This window comes from Bubalus bubalis, chromosome 3 (genome assembly GCF_019923935.1).
Source record: "Bubalus bubalis isolate 160015118507 breed Murrah chromosome 3, NDDB_SH_1, whole genome shotgun sequence".
NCBI classification, from domain to species: domain Eukaryota; kingdom Metazoa; phylum Chordata; class Mammalia; order Artiodactyla; family Bovidae; genus Bubalus; species Bubalus bubalis.
The window spans coordinates 140,259,071-140,272,112 of NC_059159.1; positions in this window are offsets into that span (position 1 = coordinate 140,259,071).

Genomic DNA, 13,042 nt, shown 5'->3' on the forward strand with positions numbered 1-13,042 from the left:
GAAAATTGGAATGTATCCCATGAAGAAGAGAAAACTTGAGTAGGGAGGCAAGAAGACTCTGATGGTTGAAGGACCAATATATGGGGAAGGGAATTAGATTTGTTCAGCAAGGTCCCTAACACCAATGTTGTAGCAGAAAGAATACTAGATGGAGGTCAAGAGAATTCCAGCTGGATTCCTCTGCTGGCCAGTTGTGGGATCTTGAGAAAGCCATTTTATTTTTCTGGGCCTAATTTTTTTATCCACAAAATGAGTATTAACTATATCAGTATCTTTTATAATCTTTGTAAGTATCAATAGTAAATAAATTTTGCATTGCAACCCAACAGAAGCACTGCTACTGCTAAGTCACTCCAGTCGTGTCCAACTCTGTGTGACCCCATAGATGGCGGCCCACCAGGCTCCCCTGTCCCTGGGATTCTCCAGGCAAGAACACTGGAGTGGGTTGCCATTTCCTTCTCCAATGCATGAAAGGGAAAAGTGAAAGTAAAGTCGCTCAGTCGTGCCGGACTCTTAGCGACCCCATGGACTGCAGCCTACCAGGCTCCTCCGTCCATGGGATTTTCCAGGCAAGAGTACTGGAGTGGGGTGCTATTGCCTTCTCCAACAGAAGCACAAACACACACATATGTAGAACAAAATTTTACAAAGCAAAATATGTCCTTGCTACAGCTGATGTACTCTGATATCCTATTCTGTTCCATTTTTATAAAATGCTGGTTGAGCCCTACTAAAGGGTTTTTATATATGCTAGTGGTTTATCCAGTTTGGAAAACATTGGAATATGACATCTAGAAAGTCTTTTATAATTCTGATCTTTGATAATTCTATGAACAGTAATAGATCATGGAAAGTTTATAGAAACTCATTTCATTTAATATATAAAATGTCTTCCAAATGGTCAGATGTCCAAAGAGATAGTGGGATTCGCATAGGGTGATAGGCTCTCTATCTTGGCAGGCATCAAGCAAAAATTGAATGACCATTTATTAATAGTTGGATTTTACAGAAGGGATTAAGCACTGTGTGCTTGATCTATACAATCGTTGATTACTCTGCCAGTGCGAAGCATAAGTGATTTGACAATTATCATGAACATTTGCTTGCAAATGAAAACTAAATGTCAATGTCGACAAGTATTTAAAAATAAGACAATGTTTTTACCATTATACTTTCTTTCCCAAATATTTTAGAATAACTACAAAGGATTAACAAAGGATAATTGAGGAATCTGAGAAATAGAAGTTGTTTACTGCTCATCCGTCAAGATCTATTCCAGCTTTTGCCTGGGAATTTTTTTCAATGTTTTGTCCAGCCTGATTTTTCCTACTGCTTTAAGAGAACCGTATTGGAACTACTAAACATATTTACTTGTTCAGAAATCAGAATACCACTGGATTAGATCTCACAAAAAAAGAAGAATCATAAGATTTATGAAAATATTAACCTCTAATTAAAACATGTATTTGCTTAAGTATAATAGAGCAAAATGTCTCCATCTCTTTCAGAGAATTTGTGACCATGCCTATGAAAAGGGAGGAAACAACTTGATACGTTTCCTGTTGTAGAATTAGAGGCCATGGCAGAGTTGATAAAGAAACATACGAGTATACCTTCTCATCCCACCCTGACAATAACATTGAATGTCAGGTAACTGATTTGTACCTAGAAAATGTAACTCCTTCCTACAAATTCAAGTTTGGTTTATGCCCTGAAAGTGTACAGCTCACCAGATGAAAGAAGAAATGGTCATTCTCGGGAGAAGGCCTGCTTCAGTAACCATGTGTCCACTTTTCTCGGACGCACATGTTGTCCTCAGAGATCATTTAAATTTTGCTGTCATTCAGGGAGGAGGTAAATGGCCAGCACACTCAGGCATGACCAAGGTTTCAAAATGGTATATTCTGTTTATTTTGAACTCATTATGTGTATGATTCCTGCAACTGGTTATGAATTTTCAACTGTACTTAAATGTAACTATTAATTATCTTTTTCTAGTTGAACCAAAAAGTTAAATTTCCATCAGATCCATTCAAGTTGTTTGGCTCCACAATTCACTTAATTTCCAAATTTTCCTATTTAAAACATTTTAGAGTAATGGAAAACAAATTTATAGCATGTCTGATAGATTGCAATATTTCTGTCTAAGCTTACTTCAAAAGGAAAAGTAACCTCTACTAACATTTTGTTTATCATCTCCTTCTCTAATATACACAATTAGTAATGGCCCTAAGGAGTCGGGGTGCTTTGTGGGCCTTCAGAAGAGAAAATAAACAGACCTGGAGGCTCTAGATCATAGCCCTTAGTATTGTGGCTGGCTGAGGCAGCAAGAGACTAGAAACACGGTGTATTAATGATCTGTTGCTGCATAATATTTAGCATTTTAAAATTCAGTGCCTCAAAAGAATAATTATTTAGCTCATACATCTGTGCATTCATCAGGGCTCTTTTGATTCATATGTCTTCAGTTTGCCCTGCTCACCTATTTGCTATGGTCCAGCAGCCAGAATAGAACTCCTAGGCAAGGAAGGGTTTTGCAGCAATCAGACTTTAGTGTTTAGAAGTGAAATCCTCAGAGCCTATTTCACTATAGTTACAGTCTATCTCCAGTTTCCTTTGTGACCATTGTAATAGCCCCTGTTTGAATTCATATTCAAGTTTACCAAATTATGTTTTTATGTACTTTACTCAGTACTCTCATTTACTCTTCCCAAATTGGACATGGAAAAGAATTTTACAGGTGAGGATATGGAAGCTTGAAATGTCACATAACTTGCACGGGATCAAAGCATGTTTAAGTAATAGCAGAAATGGATCCCCAGTTCTAACTGTGATCTCTTTGTCTGGAATGCTCTCTCTCTTTTGTTTACTCGACAAATTCCTACATATCTATCTTTGACCTAGCTTAAAAGTTGTGATATTAAAATTCAAACACATAACTGATGACAATTGCTGTAAATCTAAGTAAGCAAAGAAAATAGATAAGAAGAAATATGGTTGGTGGGGAGACAGGAGGCCTCTTCCTGCACACCTTAGAGAGGGGAAGGGACTAAAATTATCTGACAGATGGGAGGGGAAATGCCAAAATGCACTACAGATGGGGAAAAGTATTTAGAGATCTTATCTTAAAATTCAGAGAGAAGCCAAAATAAGAACTTTTAACTGGAACTTTAATAGAGACTCTAAGGAAGGTGTCTGCTGACTTGCTAGACCCTATAGTATCAGAGGTGACAATGAGAGATTGATCACTGCCATTTGGACAGGAAGAGCCAAAGGTAAGTGTGTGCCTGAGGGAATGTCTAGGTAAGGGGCTGCTGAGGAGAGAGAGTGTTCCATTCAGGGTCCTCCTGAGAAAACCGCTCTGTTGATCTCAGCTGCCAGGAGAACTACAATGCTTTACAGTGGGGAAAATTAGATTTTCCAGTCCCATCAATTTTGCCTGGTACATATGGGTCAACCAAGGCAAGAGTCAAAAGGAGAGAGAAAGAGCACTTTCAGGGGTGGTAGTGGGGTGAAGAGGAGGTGGGGTGACTGAGGAGGAGGAAGAAAGCTGACCTGGGATGGAGAGAAGTTGCAGGAGAGATTAGCAGGTTGTTGAGCCAGGTGCAAAGGAAAGAGTCATGGGGCACAGACATGGAAAGGCAGGCAGGAAATGAAGTATAACCTGGGATTCTGGGGCTCTGAAAGCTGTGGTGGGCTTCCCAACAGTGCAGCCCTCCCCCTCTGTTTCCTCAAGAAAGAAACAAAGGTTCAGAGAAGTACTGGGACCTGCTAAAGCCCTGGATGGTGGAAGTCTGCCGGGACTGAAATGCAGGTGTCCTCACTTCCAGGCCTGAGACAGAGCTGGAAGGGACGGGAGCAAGCACTGATGGAGACTAGGCTTTGCCAGACTCTGTACCCAGGGCATTATATGAGCAATGCTCATCGCAGTCCTGTGAGGGACACAGACTTTTCTCCATGATGATGCAACCCAGGATCAAAGAGATAAAGTCCTTACTCAGTGTGCAGAGGTAGGAAGCTGAAGATCTGGGATGGAATCCAGGATGGCCCCCAATCAACCCCAAAACCATCAGTGTGAACACTGGGGCCTGCTGCCTGTCCTTCCATGAGGAAGCAATTAGGATTCCAGTGACCAAAGGGTATGTCAAAGCCAAATCAAGACAAAGTTGCATATAATAGCTATTCCCTTTTCACATCTCCCTTCCCCTTTTGGTATATATATAATATACTTTTATATATAAATATAAAAGTATATATATAATATACTTTAATCTGAAAGGAAAGAACACAATAAACAAATAACATCAGAATTTTAAGACAAGGAAAACTGGAAACACCTAGAGACAAAAACTTTTACAAAATTCCATAGTGTTTCCAAAATAAATAGAAGGAATTACTCCTGAATTTCATAAGATTTTCATTATGAATTTCATTTCACATGAATTTCATTAGTTAAGATTTTGATCAAGAAACCAACTTGATTAATTGATTATTTTGTTAATAAGGATAAGAGAAAGGAATTAGACACTGAAAATCTTCAACTCTAAAGTAAAGTATAAAAAATATACTGCAAGTAGACTGGCAGCTTTATTCACCCTCTGGATGATGTATAATGCCTTATCATGTGTAATTAGAAAGTCCGTGGCCAACTGCTTATATATCCATCCATCCTAAAAAAAACAGTGATGCCCGTTAAAGAGGGAAGATCAGTGCCACATCTTCTCCTACAAACAGGTCTAAAGGAGACTGTTGGGGAAATTAAATAAAGAGTTTTGTTTAGACTTCAGAGACAAAGCAGAGCAGGCCTCTGACCTTGCTTCTGACATACCTGGACACTGCCCTGACTGCTGCTGTGGGTGCCAGCCACACCTGCTGTGAGTGAGGAAAGTGAAAGTGAAGTCGTTCAGTCGTGGCCAACTCTTTGTGACCCCATGGACTGTAGTCTACCACGCTCCTCCATACATGGGATTTTCCAGGCAAGAGTACTGGAGTGGGTTTCCATATCCTTCTCCAAGGGATCTTCCTGACCCAGGGATCAAACCCAGGTCTCCCACATTGTAGGCAGATGCTTTACCATCTGAGCCACCAGGAAAGTCGGAGAAGCACAAGAGATAGATAGGGAGGGAGCTTGGAATTTGTTGAGTCCTGGGAGGAGATCTGGCCAACCACTCCCTGATTTAGCAACATTCCATTTAAAAGCAAACAGCATTTAAAAAATTAACATAGCATCAGAGCTGTAGTTCTGCTCACAGATTGATGATGACAGCAATTTGCATTCTGGGATTACAAACCAGAACCCCAAACTGCAATCTTTGAGGTCTCACCCACAGAGCCAACATGCTGCCTGGGACCTTTTCCCAACTGGGATTCCAGATGTTCTGTGACATGGAACTTCCCAGCGATGTTTGAGTCTGGATGTTGGTCAAAACCCAATTTGGTGATGTATCCTCTGTTCTCTATATTTCTCTTTTCTTTTAATGTTAGTATATTGAAAGTAAGCTAGATAATTCTCCAATAAATATTTGTATTATTTATTTGTGTATAACGAGTGGTTTATTTTGTTAACAAATCCTTTGAACCTGAAACGAAAATGAGGCACTGGACAAGACAAAACAGAGGCACTGGACAAAACAAAAGGAAGGGATTTTCTTTTTTTGATTTTTAGTTTGTTTAAGCAAAGAAGGCAAATGAGATGGCATGGAAGTTGAGTGACTAGAGTTGTGTTCTAACACTGCTCCTAACTGTAACTGTTGGCTCAAGAATGACTAAGCTCAACTCAGAGATGAAAATGAATTTTGCAGGCTTCTGAAAAGATTAAAATCGAAAGAGGTATACAATCCAGACCACTGCAGGTGTTGACAACAGATTACCCTGAAAAGAAGGAGTTCTGGTTTCTTCCAGGGTGCACAGTGGCATTTGAACAGTGGGGAATAAAGAGTCATGAACTGATTCTCAGACTGTACAGACAGGTCTTGCTTACTGACATCTAGGAGTTCAAGGGCATCCCCTGTAAGAATTTCTCACCTTCCCAAATCATCCCATTCTGCCCCTTGAAATTTCATTTTTAGAATCTCATCATTTCTTCAGTGTGGCAGTTCTAGGAGGAGAACACATATTGATACTTCAGAAGGTAATTATAAATGAATGCTAAATTATTAGACATCACATGCTGTTTTGCATCCACTGAGGACATCACATAATATATCCTTTGAATTTGTCAACATGGTGAATTATATTGATTGATTTTCAGGCAACCTCTTATACCTGGCATAAATACAACTTGGTCATAATGCTTTTCTCTTTTTATGTATTTTTGGAATTAGTTTGCTAACGTTTTTTTAGTAGAGAGTTTATGTTCATAAATGAGACTGGCCTGATATTTTACTTTCACATAATGTCCTTGCCAGGTTTTGATATCAAGGTTACACACATATACTATTTTTCTGTTGCTGCCATAACAAATCACCACAAATCTAGTGGCTTAGACAACACATATCTCTTATCCTTCTGTTCTGAGGTCAAAAAACCTGACACAGATCTCACTGGGCTAAAGTAAAATCAAGGAGTCAGGGCTCCGCTCCTTTTTGAAGGAAGAGTCTGGTTCCTACTCATTCAGGCTGCTTGCAGAATGTAATTCCTTTAGATCGTAGGACTAAGATTCCTGTTTTCTTTCTGGCTGTACACACACAGTGTCATTCCCAGCTTCTAGAGGCTTCTGTATATTTGCCTGAAAACCCTTATCCTCCATTTTCAAAGCCAGAGCCCTGTTTTGTCATACCTCTCTGATCCTTCTTCCTGATCACATCTTGCCCTGTCCAGGAGAAACAGAGCCTCTGTTTCAGCCAAGAAAGCTTCCTCACTTTTAAAGTCACTTAGAATAATCTAAAGTCATTTAGGATAGTCAAGATTTAGGATAATCTTTCTCCAGGACCATAACCTAATCACATCTGCAAAGTCCCTTTTGCCATGTATGTGACATATTCCCAAATACTAAGGATTAGATCATGGACATCCTTGGGGAGCCATTATCCTACCCACTACAACCAGTAAACCAGAGCGTTTATTCTCTTCTCCTTGTCTCTGAAACTGTTAACGTTAAACTGAAGGTTTTTGCTTCCTTGAATGTTTGCTAAAACTTTCAGCAAAGCCACAGAAGTCTAGAATTTCCTATGATAATGTATTTTTATGATTAGTAATATTATTTATGGTAAGATAGGCTCTTCTATAGTAATAAGTACATCCAAAGCATCAGTAGTGTGGAGGACCAAAGACTTGTTTTTCCCTCATTTCACACTTGAATACCAGTTGGGCAGATCTTTTTGATGGCTACCCTCCAAGCTGCCACTTGGTGATGCAGGCTTCTTTCAAAAAGTGAAAAAACCAAAATATGCATCAATAGTAGAATGAATATTTTGGTATATTCATACTTGGGAATAATATATAGCAATGAAAAGGAATAAATTAGAATATTCAGCAGCTTCATGAATCTTACAAACAATGTTATATGCAATAAGCAAGAAATAAAGAAGTTATGTAGAATTATTCCAATTATATTAAGGTCAAAATCATTTAAGAATACTCTATTTTTTAGAAATGCATAAATAAGAGGTAAAAGTTAAGCAAAAAAAATTATATAAAGTAAAGACACTGGTTATCTCCAAGTTAAAAAAAAAAAAAAACTTTGGAGGTTCCAAATCTTTTTGGCACCACGAGAATTGTGAAAATTCTTTGTGAAAGACAATTTTTACACAGACCCAGGGGAGGGGGGGTGATCTCAGAATAATTCAAGTGTATTACATTTATTGTGAACTTTATTTCTATTATTATTACATCAGCTTCACCTCAGATCATCAGGCATTAGATCCCAGAGGTTGGGGACCCCTGCTCTAAAGTACTCCAAAGTCATACAAGACATAAAGTGTTAGTTGCTCAGTTGTGTCTGACTCTTTGTGACCCCATAGACTGTAGCCCTCAGTCCATGGAATTCTCCAGGAAAGAATACATTCTTTTCTGCAGGGGATCTTCCCAACCCAGGGATCAAACCCAGATCTTCCATATTGCAGGCAGATTCTTTACCATCTGAGCCACCAGGGAAGCCATGAGAGTACTCTAAATTCTATTAATAAAGCCCTCTTTCATGGAAACTTGGAAGCTAAGGTACTATCTTAAATTGTGATAAACAATCAGAAGCTTCTCCTTGCCTTAATAATAGAGTGCATCTTAAAGATATCAATAGATATCCAATACAAGGATATGAGAAAATATCTATTAAATTATTTTAAACAGCAGTGCATGCCAGAAAGGGGTTTTTCACACAGAAAAGAGTTTTGAAATGGGAAGAGGCAAAGAGAAAATGCTTTCTCTCAGCCCTCACCTGTCAGGGTAAGAAGTTATATTTCTGTTTCAGCCCCTACTCTGGTCAAACATGTTTATTCTCATCACTTTTATTTCCTAATTCCTTGTGTGTATGTGCACACATGTGTGAACTGATGCATACCTGCACATATGTAACTTACTCTAGGGAGTGTCTTTCACAATGAATACAGTATGAATTGTTCCCCTGAGAAATCTTGCCGCTGTGTGTGTGTGTGTGTTCATGTAAATTGCCTTGTGTACTATAGCCATTTATAGGTTTTCCATTATAGGACTCGAGTTTTAGTACACATCCTTTAATAATCACACTCAAAATAACCACAGTTTAAAACCACCAAACAACAGACTGAAAATGGGGTAGTCACATTTTACAGTCAATGGAGCCAAATTTGGGCGTCTGTTACTGGTTGGCTGCGCTCATACACAGATTTAGATTGTGTTCTCTTCAGTTCTCTTAAAGTCTTCAGTTTTCAAACTGCTTTCCTTGGAACCCCAGTAATCTCTTAAGATATAATTATATGTTTTATGAACAAAAAACAAAAGTATCTTTGCTTCAAAGTGGTTGGGAGAAAAGGATTAAGCAAATGATGTTAAACTGTTCCTTTGACCATTTGTAGTCTCAAATGCATCATACATCTCCAAGTAAGGACACAGGAGCAGCGTTTGCAGATTGATTTTTGGTTTAGGTTTGGAAATGCTACTCTGGACTAGTGATTCTCAAATAATATTGACAGAAACACATATCAACAGAGCCAAAAATAATAAAGAAAAAAATACCTTGATGGCTTACTCTACTTCAGTCAGTTCAGTTCATTTCAGTTCAGTCACTCAATTGTGCCTGACTTTTTGTGACCCCATGGACTGCAGCACACCAGGCTTTCCTCTCCTTCACCAACTCCTGGAGCTTGCTCAGATTCATGTGCATCAAGTCAGCTATGCCATTCAACCATCTCATCCTCTGTCGTCCCCTTCTCTCCTGCCTTACTATACTTATCCATTCCCAATTGCCATTGAAAAGAAAAAATATCAATGGAATTGTATGCTGATGTGAGAGTTGGACTGTGAAGGAAGCTGAGCACCGAAGAACTGATGCTTTTGAACTGTGGTGTTGGAGAAGACTCTTAAGAGTCCCTTGGACTGCAAGGAGATCCAACCAGTCCATTCTGAAGGAGATCAGCCCTGGAATTTCTTTGGAAAGAATGATGCTAAAGCTGAAACTCCAGTATTTTGGCCACCTCATGCAAAGAGTTGACTCATTGGAAAAGACTCTGATGCTGGGAGGGATTGGGGGCAGGAGGAGAAGGGGACAACAGAGGATGAGATGACTGGATGGCATCACTGACTCAATGGACGTGAGTTTGAGTGAACTCCGGGAGTTGATGATGGACAGGGAGGCCTGGCGTGCTGCGATTCATGGGGTCGCAAAGAGTCGGACACGACTGAGTGACTGAACTGAACTTATACACTGAAAGCACAATAATATTTTGATTCATTTTATAGTCTATCAGCAGACTTTCATAGCCTATGACAGACATACTTGAGGAACATGGCCCTGGAGCATATAGCTCTTTTGTGAATATTTACCTGGCTACAATTTAATGGAATTGATTGCAAAGATATAAACTTAGTCTTAAGTGTTGATTATGTCAACCTAAATGCAATAAATTATTGCCAGAAACATGATGGGGGGAAAGATATTTTCCGTCTTTAATAATTGTAATTTACTATCTACTGCACTAACTCTTGACTTTTAAGAATAGGGTTTCCCAGGTGGCATTAGTGGTAAAGAACCTGCTTGCTAATGTAGTAAACATAAGAGACACGGGTTCAATCCCTGAGTAGGGAAGATTCCCTGGAGAAGGAAATGGCAACCCACTCCAGTATTCTTGCCTAGAGAATCCCACAGACAGAGGAGTCAGACAGGCTATAGTCCATGGAGTTGCAGAGTGACTTTCAAGAATAGTATTTCCATAATCATCTATAAAGTAAAAAAGTCAACTATTTTGCAAGTATGCCACATGATCCCCAAAGTTCCATCCCATTAAAGAATTAAATATCTCATAAGCTACTTAATGAAATATGATGGGACTTTTTTTTTTTTACCCCATGGTTGAAATTAGTTGCCTTCAAGATAACTGAACTCAATAACCCTATAGAGTGTCAAAGTAGGGGAAGAATTTCTACTTGTTAAATAGTTCCCTTCTAAGGAACATGGCACAAACAACCAGGGGGCATCTAGAAGGAGGGCTACTGAAACCACATGTTAGTCATCTATAACAACAGCCATAAAACCACGTTTGTATTACAAGACTAGTGAGAAAAGACTTGCAATATAGCAGATGTGGGCTCCAGAAATGTTTTCACGATTGTGTGCAATCCTTGTTCCTAATCTCCTTCTTAGATTCATCTGGGCTGTTCTAGAAGAGGAACTGAGGCATTAGTCTCACCAAGGGCTAAACAGGGCCATAACTTACTTATTAACAGCCCCAAGCAGATGTGTCTCTGAACTACTGAAATCTTTTCTCTACAATTGATTTAAGCCAATTTCTCTTTTCTTCCATCCTCTCCCTCCAAACACACACTCTGCATATTTATTCTCTGAGAATCACCTGTTCACTACATACTTACTGCATAGCCATTTGGTCTCCAGACAGGAACAAGCTGCTGCTATTGAGGTATGTTTTAACTTCAGAAATACATATGAGTTGCTGGGCAATTTGCTTAGCCTAAGAGCAAACAGGCTTGCAATAATTAACTGGAGATGGTCCTTTTAATTTTTCATAAGTTTATTCTTGGAATAGTAGGAACTCTCCTACTATTAATTTTTAGAGATAATGCTTTCTATTAGTAAATGCATCACTGATGTTTATTATGAAAACCCCTGTGAAGTATGTGACCTTACTGTGTCTGTCAAAACAAAAAATAGAGATATTCTAACTAAGAATACAAAATTGAAGTTAAACCTACTTCCTGATATCTGAATTTGTTTATTCTTCCTAAAAAGAAGAGGGAACAAGTGACAAGGAAATCATATTTTTCATAGTTGAAAATGTTTTGTTTAGTGGATTCATTAATTCCTCAAATATATATATTGAAGATTCGCTATGTGCCAGACACAATGCTAGGTTGAGGGGAATAACCAAAAAGCACCTCCAAACTTCCTCACTGTTTTTCCTATTTCATACAACCTTTAGCTTAATGCTTATTAAGTGAAGGTCATGAGTCTTCCTAGTCCTCATCAGTGTAGTATCTAACATGAAGCCTTGTAATAAAAACAATGATGAAGACAATTGCTGACACTAGGCATTTATTTGCATGTGCTGTATTTACATAATTCACTCATTTGAGTGGGCGCCTTTGCAATCTACATTTCTCAGATAAAACACAGAGATACAAATGTATCAGGGTATTGGAATCTGGTGAACTGATACCAAAGAACACACTCTTGATTCTGTTTCACAAATCAATTAATGATAAACTATGGAGAACAAATTTGAACTTTCCTTTGAAAGACAAAAGAAGCTCACTGAGCTGTCATAGAGAGGACAGATATCACTAGAAGAGGAAATAACACATACTAAGGAAGAAACTTGCATTACAATCATGCAAGACAATAGTCACCACCACCTGTAGCTATTGAGTACATGAAACTGGCCACTATAAATTGACACATGCTGTAAAGCACTTAATGACTTTCAAAGACTAATACGAAAACAAATGAAAAAATATTTCATTAGAACAAAGGAACTACAAACTAGCAGAAAGCAATTAATAAAATAGAATTAGTAAATCCTTATCTATCACTAATTACTCTAAATGTAAATGGATTTAAATTTTCCAATCAAAATGCACAGGATAGCTGAGTGGATTAAAAAACAGGACCCAACTCTATGGTCACTACAAGAGTGTCACTTTAGCTCTAAGGACATACATAGGCTCAAAGTGAAGTGATATAAAAATACATCTCATGCAAGTGGACAGGAGTAGGTACATTTATATAAGACAAAATGCACTTTAAATCCAAAACTGTAACAAGAGACAAAGAAAGTCATTATACAGTAATAAAGAGGTAATTCACCAAGAAGACATAGTAATTATAAATATACACTCACTCAACATTGAACCACTGAAATATATTAAGTAATACTAATAGATCTAAAGAGAAAAATAAATAACAATACAATAATTATAGGAAACTAAAATACCTCCCTTCCAACAATGGATAAAACATCCAGACAGAAAATCAGTGAGAAAACTTTGTATTTGGACTATACTTTAAATCAAATGGATCTAACAGACATATACATGGAAAACAGCAGAATATACATTCTTCTCAAGAGCAAATAGAACATTTGGGAACAAGTGCATATGATCTTTTGGATAGATCATATGATAGGATGCAAAACAAATCTTAGCAAATTTAAGAAGATTGAAGTTAGACCAATTATCTTTTATGACCAATAGGTGTGAAAATAGAAATCAATAAGAGGAGGGAAACTGGAAAACACACAAGTGTGTAGAATTTAAGCAGAACATTTCTTAACAAATGGGCCAAAGAAGATAAAAGAAATAAAAAATATTTTTAAATAAATGAAAATTGAAACAATACAATAAAACTTATAGGATGCAGCAAAAGCATCATAACTTACATTTTGAGGAACTAGAAAAA